We start from the raw sequence: 12,535 nt of genomic DNA on the forward strand, positions 1-12,535 counted from the left end.
CCAAAAAGTGAGTGGTACAGCCTATCCCGCAAGATTCGTAACGCATTCTAAAGTCAGTAGTTATGAGTTTTACACTACAAAGCGGTAGTATAAAACTCATAACTAAAGTGTTAAAAAGTACACTAAACACCCATAAACTACCTATTAACCCCTAAACCGAGGTCCTCCCGCATTGCAAACACTAAAATAAAATTAATAACCACTAATCTGCCGCTTTGGACATCGCCGCCACTAGAATAAACATGTTAACCCCTAAACCGCTGCACTCCCACCTCGCAAACACTAGTTGAATATTAACCCCTAATCTGCCATCCCTAACATTGCCGCCACCTACCTACATTTATTAACCCCTAATCTGCCGCCCCCAACGTCGCCGCCACTATACTAAAGTTATTAACCCCTAAACCTAAGTCTAACCCTAACACCCCCTAACTTAAATATAATTATAATAAATCTAAATTAAACCTACTATTAATAACTAAACATAACTAATAGTGACATTGTAGCTAGTTTAGGGTTTATTTTTATTTTACAGGCAAGTTTGTATTTATTTTAACTAGGTAGAATAGTTACTAAATAGTTATTAACTATTTACTAACTACCTAGCTAAAATAAATACAAATTTAACTGTGAAATAAAGCCTAACCTGAGTTACACTAACACCTAACACTACAATTAAATAAATTACCTAAATTAAATACAATTACCTAAATTACGAATGAAGATTCCTTTAAATGATGTCATCCAAGATGGCGTCCCTTGAATTCCGATTGGCTGATAGAATTCAGCCAATTGGAAATTAAAGGTGAAAAAATCCTATTGGCTGATGCAATCAGCCAATAGGATTGAGCTTCAATCCTATTGGCTGATCCGATCGGAACAGCCAATAGAATACGAGCTCAATCCTATTGGATTTTTTCACCTTTAATTCTGATTGGCTGATAGAATTCTATCAAGGGACCCTATCTTGGATGACATCATTTAAAGGAACCTTCATTTGTCATTAGCCATCAAAAGAAGAGTATGCTCCGCGCCAGATGTCTTGAAGATGTAGCCGCTCCGCGCCAGATGGATGAAGATAGAAGATGCCGTCTGGATGAAGACTTCTGCCTGTCTGGAGGACCACTTCTGCCGGCTTGGATGAAGACTTCTCCCGGCTTCGTTGAGGACTTGTTGCCGCTTCCCTGAGGACTTCTCCCGGCTTCGTTGAGGACTTGTTGCCGCTTCCCTGAGGACTTCTCCCGGCTTTGTTGAGGATGGATGTCCGGTCTTCAAAACTGTAAGTGGATCTTCAGGGGTTAGTGTTAGGTTTTTTTTAAGGGTTTATTGGGTGGGTTTTAGTTTTAGATTAGGGCTTTTGGGCTGAAAAAGAGCTGAATGCTCTTTTAAGGGCAATGCACGTACAAATGCCCTTTTCAGGGCAATGGGGAGCATAGTTTTTTATTTTTTCAATTATTTTTATTGAGGATTAGCTTATATTACAAGTATAATGCAGTACAAATAAGTTTACATAGATATGAACTTGCATATCGCAGTAAATTGTATACATATAAGACTATAGGTTCATATAGATGTACAAATGGAAAAGCAAATAAAAAAAGGCAAACAATAATATTTCTCGACAGTATTACAGATATTCACCTACTCAAGGAGCAACTAGATATAGATTGTACTCAATAACTCTATTATCCTCATTTTTATTTATTGGTAGAGGTGAATATATTCATACTCCTCCAATCAAAGAGGCTACTCTTGAACCGTGGCACTTTAATGGAATGCTATGTAGAGGAGGAGAACAGTATAGTCAAAAACTCCCTTGATTACAAATAAAATCTGTAGCAAAGCCTTCAAACTGGCACTTTAGGACACTTATTGGCCCTATCTTGATCCTAGTAGCTTTAAAGAAGGCAACTGAAAGACATTTAAAAATTATAGACTCAGTTGGCAAGTAATATTGATCAGTCCTGCTGATCTAAGTAGGGTAGGTAGAGTCAACACTATGATATTATGTAAGAATAAGTATCAAGAGAGTAGGTGAGATTGCGGTATGGACAAGAGAAACTGCATATGTAGCCCTCCTAAACTAGGAGGTTAATTCAATAGGGGTGGGGGTGGTGTTTTTCCTAATGAAAAAATATACCGAACAGTAACAAATTGGAAAGAGTATAGTCGCCAAGCATAACAATATAGGAACTATTGTGATAACAAATACCATAATATCACAAAAAAAGAAAAATTGCGAGATAAATGTGATAAAGATGTGATAAGGAATAAAACATAAAAATGTGTATAAAGTTCATATAAGGATATATGGATTCTTTCCTGGGAATCTTCAAACTTCTGATCTCTCTTGTTTCATCCTCATAGAAAATAAATAAAAATGTGCCACATAGCGTAACTCTGTAACCGTATTCAATGCAGAATATGTGTGTACAAATGATTACTCACATAGGATGGAGCTTTGACCAAGCTCAGGTGAATGCGCACACCCACTTTATACTGTTGGGTAAACAGTTGCTTTCACAGGATATTAGAATAAAAGGATTTATTAAAATACAAGTATAAAAAGCGTCACAAGAACTGCCAAAACACAATATATAGCAGGATTAGGCAATACAATTACAGTTATTGCTACAAATGAGCTGAACACAATACTAGAGACCGTGGTGAGGAATGCAGAATCTTAACCACAAAACCTCCCACTTAAATGTCCAGCATATGTTGCTCTCCCTTTAGGTGTGCAGGTACTTGAATGGACGCCAAGCAAAGATATATCCAACGTACGCTTCGCTAATAAGCTTTGCCAAGGAATGGTGTGCGCATGTCCAAAGATCTTATTTAAATCCTTAGGATCCGTTAAACCGGATATCCGGTATCTAGTCCTCCATTTTGAAAGTGGGCATATCATCCCACCCAAGGTCAATATCTGACTGTCTTAGAGTACAGGTTTTTTTTACAAATAAATATATATGCAAACATTGGTTAAGGGCAATCTTGTTAAACAGACATTGTATACTAAAGATATTTACTGCAAATAATCTTATCATACAAATCCAATGTGTACAATATCGGTAAATAACATTCACATTTATTGTGCACCATAACAGTAAATAACATTCACATTTATTGTGTACCATATCGGTAAATCATATTCACATTTCTTGTGTACCATATCGGTAAATAACATTCACATCGTCCTAACACCTTTTATTATTCTTGTGTTTCTATTGTCTATAGATAAACTAACATACATTAATATTGAAAATCTAGATCGGACTTTAGTATCTCCCTGATAACATCCAACAAGGGTTTTTTTAATTTTATTTTATATGTATATATATGGACAACTTATTAATATTCCACTAATTATGGTTCTAATTCTTTTATAACCCTATTCAAAAGAGGGAATGTATCAAGATATATAATCCCATAGTCGCCTATTGAATGTATTATTACCATTTTACTACTAATGTTGCAAATGCCTTATCAGTACAACTTAGTTTTAATCCATTTGTATCATAAAGCAGCAATCAATATTCATTGTATCTATGCATTTTAAAGAATTATTGAAGGATACACTAGTGATATGCTTATAAAAAATGATGAAGCTCAAAATCCTTGTTAAGACCGTTTGGTATGAAGCTATCCATGATGTGAATCCATTTCATCTCCAAACGGCCCAACTGATTATGTATGTCACCTCCTCTCCAGCCATATTCTACCTTCCTAATGCCCAGAAATTCAAGATCCTCTATTTTCCTGTTATGTTTTTTATCAAAGTGTGCCGATAATGTGTGTTTCTGATAACCCTTTTCTATGTTATAGATATGCTCATTCAGTCTGATTTTAAGAAGCCTAGAGGTACGACCTATATAAATTAAATTACACGTGCAGCATAACATGTATATCACATTCTTGCTGTTACACGTGATGAATTGATTAATATCATAGCTTTTACTCCCATCAGATGAATGAAATTTATTACATAATCTAGGTCCCTTTTTCATTCTCTTACAAGCATTACAGAACTAACATCTTCTAAATCCCTTTTGGGGTGATGGTAACCAACTTTTATTTAAACTTATATCTTCTATATTATGCATCTTATGAGAGAGTTGTAGTTTTAAATTCAGAACTTTTCTGAACATTATATTAGGTCTTTCTCCTATCAATTCTGCTAAGCTGGGGTCTCTGAATAGAATGCCCCAGTGCTTTTGAATAATCTCTCTAACTTCTTTACTTTGAGTACTGTGTTGTAAAATTAATCTACTAGCTGAATTGTCATTATTCATTTTAGGTTTGCAATTACTCTTATCTTTATATTGCAATAAATTCTTCCTTTCTAGTTTAGCCACTTCTTCTATTTTTTCTTCTAGAAAAGTGCTGGAATAATTTTTTTCTATGAATCTTTCTTTCAATATCTTAGATTGGGTTTGAAAAACAGCTACATCTCTACAGTTGCGTCTTAGACGGACAAATTGTCCCTTTGGTATATTCTTCAACCAATGCCTTTGGTGACAACTGTTTAGGCTGATATAATTGTTTACATCAATACTTTTAAAAAAATTTTTTGTTTTTAATGTATTGTCCTCTATGTAAATTTCTAAGTCAAGAAAATCTACTTTAGTTCTACTTTGATTCCACGTTAGTGCTATATTAAATTCATTATTCTCCAAATATTCTTTAAATTCATTCAGTTGACACTCACTTCCTGACAAAATAAGGAACAGATCGTCTATATAACGGCGATAGGACACCAGATATTGCAGCCAGGGGGAATTATAGATGTATAAATTTTCCCAATTTGCCATGTATAGATTGGCATAACTGGGCGCAAATCTGGTGCCCATCGCCGTTCCGCTTATCTGTAGATAGTATTCCTTATTGAACAAGAAATAATTTGTCTCAAGAATGATTCTAATACCATCTAAGATAAATTGTAACTGTTTAGGATCAAGTGTTGTGTCTTCCTTTAAGATATTTTGTACTGATGCAATACCCAGTTCTTTGTCTATTATAGTGTACAGTGATGTGACATCTCCAGTAACTAACAGCCAATCTTTATTCCATTGAATGTTATCTAGGTGATTCAAAATACTAATAGTATCTTTCAAGTAAGATTTAGTACTTTTAACATATACTTGCAGAAATGAATCTATGTATGCAGAGAGGTTGCTTGTATGTGAATTCACCCCGGACACAATGGGCCTCCCTGGGGGATTCTTTAGATCTTTGTGAATCTTAGGGAGTACATAGAAACTAGCAGTTTTAGGGAATTGATTAGATATATATTGATACTCCTTCTTATTTAAAATGTTTTCTTTTAGGCCATCCTTAAGATATTTTTCAATTCTTTTTTTATAAACAAATACTGGATTCGAATCTAATTTTTTTTTTATATGTACTCGTATCGTTCAGTTATCTTAAGCACTCTTCATTATATTTATTACTATCCATTATAACTGTGCCTCCGCCCTTATCGGCAGGCTTCACCACTATATCGTTGTTATTCTGCAGTTCTTTTAGTGCTGTTTGTTCTTCCTTAGTCAAATTTGATGTATAATTTGTTTTGAGATGTTTAATATCCCTATGGACTAATTCCAAAAAGGTTTCCATTAGGGCTGACTTGTATTGCGTAGGGTTAAAAAAAGACTTATTTTTGACTTCTACATGTCTATATTTATTAGATTCAAAATTGTTGTTTTTTAGAATTGGACTATTCAGAAAGTATTTTTTGATACATAAGTTACGTATAAATTTCTGCACTCCTATATACATATCAAATTTATTGATTTTATAACTAGGGGCAAAATTTAATCCTCTATTTAAAACCAACGTTTGTGCTTCTGTTAATTCCACCTTAGATAAATTGAAAATACCCTTGCCTGTCTTGTCTTTGTTGTTAATTTCTGTTATAGATTTACATTGTGTTGTTTTTTTCTTATTTCTCAATGTTCTGCCCTGTCCATATTTCTTCTCCTTTTGTTGAACAAATCTGAGTCTGTCTGATTGTATTTCCTTTTTCCTGCCTCTAAAAAAACTTCCTCATCCTCTTCTGAGCTATATCTATTCAAATTATCAAATCTATTATTTGAGGGAATATCATCCTGATAGTACACTCTCTGTTTTTTAAATGGATTTCTAGGTTGCTGCCAGCCATATTCTTCCTTCCTTTGTTGTTCTGCACGATGGTAGTTACCCTTATGTTGCATTTGATTCCTATTACCCAATTCATATTGATACTCATTGGATTTGCATCCTTGTCTTGAATCTGTCTCACTGCTATGTGAGTAGTAGTTTTCTCTCTCCCTCTGTGCCATAGTACTATGATGGTGCCTATTATTTTTGCCATTATTATACATAGTTCTATTATTCTGCCCAGATCTGTTCTCATTAAGGCGACTGTCATTCTTATTCCTATTTCTATTTTTATGATTATTGACTCTGGCATTTTTAATTTTGTAGTTCCTTTCCTTCCTCTCTTTGTAATCCTCATGATCTCTAAAATATTTCTTTCTTTTTGTATTTTTTATTTCTTTCTTTAAGGAATCCAAATTATCAGCTATTTTTTGTGACAATTCTTCATAACTTTTATTGTTCATGTAACCAATATAGGAACTATTAGTGAATGTGCCACACAGGAATTTAGGATCTGAAGTGCTATCTAGTATAAAGAAAGCCCGACAATAGCTTGTGTAGGGCTATAAGAGGCACTCTATATATTGGCAATGTGTGTGGGGAGGGAGAAGTGTAAAAAAAAAGAAACCACTGTGACTCCATTGAATTAGCACACCTGTTTCCATACCAGCAAGGTGTAACAAGGTCTGCCTTAGTACTGCAGAATCTTAAATATACTGGTATACATAAAATAAATCTTATTAGCTAAGTGTGGGCCCTACACCCAGCAACAGAGGAACCAGATGGAAACACATATGTCTGTGACCAAAGGGATAATTATATGATAATAAGCTCTGCGAGTTTTAATACCCACCTAAGAGTGTGGATTTCTAGGGTACACCTAAATCTTAACTGTTTCTTGAATACACAATCATACCTCCTTCATCTGCATTTGGATATATAGAGTAAATGGGCATATTAAAGTAGTGTTTTTTTCCAGCAGGAAAGTACCATTTATGATAATATAACCATGAATGACTGAAAATATGGGGATAGATAGAGTTGGACAGACATAGAGAGAAACGCAGAAGAAAGATAAATGACCAACCTATGGAGCTAAACTTTAAATTAGGCTGTGATTAATATTCATACCACAATGCTATGTTATTCCGCTATTACATGGATTTTGTGTAATAACCCAGTACCTGAGCTGACTTAAGCATAATCTGTAATAGACAAATATATATGTGAGACTATTGGCAGTCCTCAAACAATGTTAGGCAGAAAGTATGTAACAGTCTAACATGGTGGTTATAAGTTCTCCAAATAGCAGTAGAAGAAGTTAAATAGAGACATCTAAGGTTTATATGTGAGATGTAGCGGCCAATCGGCCACCAGCAGGGGGGTGTCAATCAACCCGATCGTACTCAATCAGGTTGAATTGCGGCGATGTCTGTCCACCTGCTCAGAGCAGGCGGACAGGTTATGGAGCAGCGGTCTCGCCAGAAACACGGGCCCTCAAGCTCCACCCGGAGCTTGATAAATGGGCCCCAATGTATACAATTTCTATAAACAATGTTGCAAAAACTGCTGCCAGGATACTAAGAGAACTAAGCAAAATTGATAAAAGATGCAAATTGGAAAGTTGTTTAAAATCTCATGCTCTATCCAACACATTGAAGTTTAATTTTGACTTTACTGTCCCTTTAACAAACTGCGGTTAGTTACATTTGTGAAGTAGAAAAGAATAATTGATATAATTTACTTTGCCCTCAGGCTATCCCTTTTCTTTTGTAAAACACCCCATTACATAACAATTTTTCTAAAACTAGAAAACCTAAGTAAAATCTATTTTCTCTGCACCCTGTTTATTGTTGATTAATGTCTGGGTCTTTGTGCTTGGCTAGTTCATCCTTCAAGCTGCTAATTAACATTACTGGTCTGGAAGCTTAACAGTATTAATGTAAATTTCCATCAGGAATTCTAAATCTTTAATAAGGGTCTAACAGGAAGTTGTGTCTTTTTTGTGGATGTCATTTAAAAATAAACTACAAGCCGTACGTGATGTTCTTGCTGGGAACAAATATCCAGCCTTTTATATTTCATCTTAATTAGAAGACACAGCACTTGAACAAATCATGGTAATTGAGCAGACAAATATAGTTAAGAAATAAAACTATTTTCTTCATTCTAATACAAACAGCTAGAATCATGATTCTCAGATCATGAGACAAATTAGCTTTGCTAATAATCTACTTGCTTTTTACCATGGTCTTATTCCATTGTATTGCTGTCTCTGTTTTACATTTTTATAGTTCCCATCATATTCGTTTTTCTGTTTATTTTGGCAATGACGCACTTCCAAATGTAATAAGGTGTAAAATATATTATTTTCGGAATAATGTACCATGCTGATTACCCAAACTACAATTTTTTTCAGAGATTCATTTTAAAACTGTCAAGTCTTACTTTTTTAAAGTATATAAATAGAGAAGAGCAGTAAAACATTAAAGGGACACTGAACTCAAAATTTTCCTTTTGTAATTCAGAAAGAGTATGCAATTTTAATCAACTTTCTAATTTACTCCTATTATTATTTTTTCTTTATTTGAAAAAGAAGGCATCTAAGCTTTTTTTGGGTTCAGTACTCTAGACAGCACTTTTTTATTGGTGGATGAATTTATTCACCAATCAGCAAGAACAACCCAGGTTGTTCACAAAAAATGGTCCGGCATCTAAACTTACATTCTTGCATTTCAAATAAAGATACCAAGAGAATGAATAAAATTTGATAATAGGAGTAAATAGAAAGTTGCTTAAAATTCCATGCTCAATCTGAATCATGAAAGAAAAACTTTGGGTACAGTGTCCCTTTAAGTAAAAATTAAGGATGCTTAGAATTTTCTTTAGTTTAATAATAATTTTGCTTGCATGCCAGCGATATTAGTGCTCCACTTTGTAATACCAGAGCACAATAATGTGTGCTGGTATTAGAAGTTCCTGTTTGCATTGCTAGGAAGCATTGCGCTTACGAGAGCGTGTTTCCGTAGGCTCCTTTGGGAGCCTTGTTCGGCATAAGAACCTCGTGCAGTGAAGTAGCACAGCTATGGCAGCAATTTTAAATATATACATATGTATATGAACATATTCATATATATTTATGTGTTAATTTGTGTATATTCACATACTAACACATAAATATATATATATAATCATATACAAAGATATTTGTATAAAGGTAACATTTTTTTCCATGTTGAAAGTTTAATACTACAAAGTTTAGTTTATAATTGTTTATAGTATTTATTACCCTTTTCTACTGCTCCTGATGATTACAGACTATAAGCAATATATAATTTATGCTTAATTCCCAATGATTAATTAATTTCCTTGAAATATTTTCCCACTAAATGCAGGCTCATTATTATTTTCTACTACAAATGGCATTCCCATCTATAGAAAAGCTCAAATAAATAACCTATGCAACTATAAAAACTACTTGATTTGTTTTTGGAAAAAAACCTCAATCCATTTTGTGAATACATCTATTACCACTAAACTATACATGTATTCTTCTAGTATTCTAGGTAAAAACCAACAAAACAAAATAATATCTATTTATATTTGTAACCAAGGTTTGTCATGGGGAAAAGTAAAAACCTTAATAATTATTGATTCATATTGACTGAAGAATTAAACTGCAGACAAGGCAAATTTCTAGAACATATTGGAAAAAAACAAAAAATATTATCTTTCATTGGTGGCCACCATTACAAATCTTTCTGTATTTTTGTCACATGTTCTATCTGCAGAATAATGTCCGCCTATAGGAAGCAAATTACATTTTTGAAAATTAATCTACACATTCTTAAAGGGAAAATAAACTTTCATGTTTAAAATAGGGCATGTAATTTTAAACAACTTTCCAATTCACTTATATCACCAATTTTGCTTTGTTCCTTTGATATTCTTAGTTGAAAGCTAAACCTAGGAGGTTTATATGCACATTTCTTAAACCTTGAAGTCCACCTCTAATCTAAATGCATTTTTAATAGTTTTTTTTTTTTTATCACTAGAGGGCATTAATTCACGTGTTTCATATAGATAATATTGAACTCATGCACTTGAATTTACAATGGAGACAGCTCTGATTGGCTAAATTGTAAGTCTATCAAAAGAACTGAAATAAGGGGGCAGTCTTCTGAGGCTTAGATACAAATTAATTACAGAGGTAACCTTGTATAATTAAAACTATATTGGTTATGCAAAACTGGAAAATTGGTAATTAAGAGATTATCTATCTTTTAAAACAACAAAATTCTGGTGTTCACTGTCCCTTTAACCCCTTAAGGACCAAGGACGTACGCCACACGTCCTCAAAAAAAATACACTTAATGACCGAGGACGTGTGGCGTACGTCCTTGGTCTGGAAAGCAGCTGGAAGCGATCCTGCTCGCTTCCAGCTGCTTTCCGGTTATTGCAGTGATGCCTCGATATGGAGGCATCCTGCAATAACCCCCCTTGGCCATCCGATGCAGAGAGAGCCACTCTGTGGCCCTCTCTGCACCGGACATCGATGGCCGGTATCGTTGGTGGGTGGGAGCTTACGTGGGAGGCGGGTGGGCGGCCATCGGTGTTCTGTATGAAGTGGAAGGGGGCGGGATCGGGGGCGGGATCTACGGGGGCGCGCACGGGAGCGCGCGCGTGCACGGGGGGTGGTGGGCGGGCGCGTGCACGGGGCGGGAGCGGGTGGGAACCGCTACACTACAGAAAAAAAAAGTTAAAAGCTAAAAAAATAAAATAAATGTAATTATTAAAAATGTAATCTAAGGGACCTGGAAGGGGTTGGGGGTTGGTCTTGGTGGGGGGGGAAAGCTACACTACAGAAAAGGGCATTTAAAAAAAAAAAAGGCACATTTTTTTACAAAACTGGGTACTGGCAGACAGCTGCCAGTACCCAAGATGGCGCCCATTAAGGCAGAGGGGAAGGGTTAGAGCTGTTTGGTGGGGGATCAGTGAGGTTGGGGTCTAAGGGGGGATCCTACACATAAGCATATGTAAATATGCTTTTTTTTATTTTTAAAAAAGGGCCAAATACCTTTTATTTTAGTACTGGCAGAGTTTCTGGATGTAATTTACGTTAATCAATTGTTAAACGCCAATTTCCATCAGGTTTCTGTACAAACTAAATATTAAAATTAGTAACAGATTTATATTTTCTCAATACACCTTGTTCAAGTAAAATAATATATAATTTGCTGTACATATGGCTCACTTTCCTTAATAATATAATAATAATAATAATATGGATATTGCTTTTATAACTAAATGTACATTTCCTCTGATAATCTCTTCCTCTTGCAATTTCCCAAATCATATTTATGTTTAGCAAATGCATGTTTAAACTGCTGCAAAATATTTGTAACCTTAGCATTTTTATGTGCAAGTAAACTTAACTTGTCAAGTTTCTTTATACTATAAACATAATGTAAAACAGAGATAACAGAATGTTTATCACCTGTTTTAAACTATATTTTTACCATTAGCATAATAAAATAAAACATATTTTGTGAGAATTTTATAACCCAAAATTGACATTTCATCAGACAAATTCACTAAATATTCTTCTAATTCAAAATACCATTATCAATTAAATTCATATCATTTTTAGCTTTATAACATCTTTATATGAACTTTGAAAAACTTGCAACACAATTTGTTTTTCCCCCTACGAACAATGGATTAGATTGAGGTTTTGTGAGGTATAAATAATGAATATAGGTACACCAGTATTTATTAAAAATATATTCCATCATGAGCCCCCATTCACGACTCCTTTAAAAACTGAGTAACTATATACATTACGTCTGAACCTCACTCCAGACATGATTTGGAGGCAATTATCCCTTTTTACCCATTTTCAGAACTGGTAATTTTATTTGTAATTTGAATCAATTTAACTCTTTCCAATTCCTTTTTTAGATTTTCCAATTTGTATCTAGTTTCAAATTGTTCAGCAGATGTTGCTACAACAGTATTATGTATTTGTACAAATTTGGCATTAATATGTCTCCATTTTTTACAAAGATAATACTTCAATTTTACCAATATTTTCTTGTTAGAATAGATTTTAGTACATTCTCTGTTATCTGGGAATGGCTTTCCAACTGCAGACATTCTCTGTTTTATTCCCTTGTTAGTTTCATTACACAACTCTGCTCTTTTTAGACATTCAATTATTTTGTTAAAAGTGTTACTTGAAGACACAGTCAAACCAAACAATTTTGTAATTTCTGGATTAATGCGGTTTAGTAACCCACGTTTATACATTTCATTGTTATGATCTGCCTCAGTATTTTCAGGCAAAATTAGTTTATAAATTTCAAACAGTCTATCAGCAAATCCTTGCACTGATTCA

Source organism: Bombina bombina, chromosome 4 (genome assembly GCF_027579735.1).
Source record: "Bombina bombina isolate aBomBom1 chromosome 4, aBomBom1.pri, whole genome shotgun sequence".
NCBI classification, from domain to species: Eukaryota; Metazoa; Chordata; class Amphibia; order Anura; family Bombinatoridae; genus Bombina; species Bombina bombina.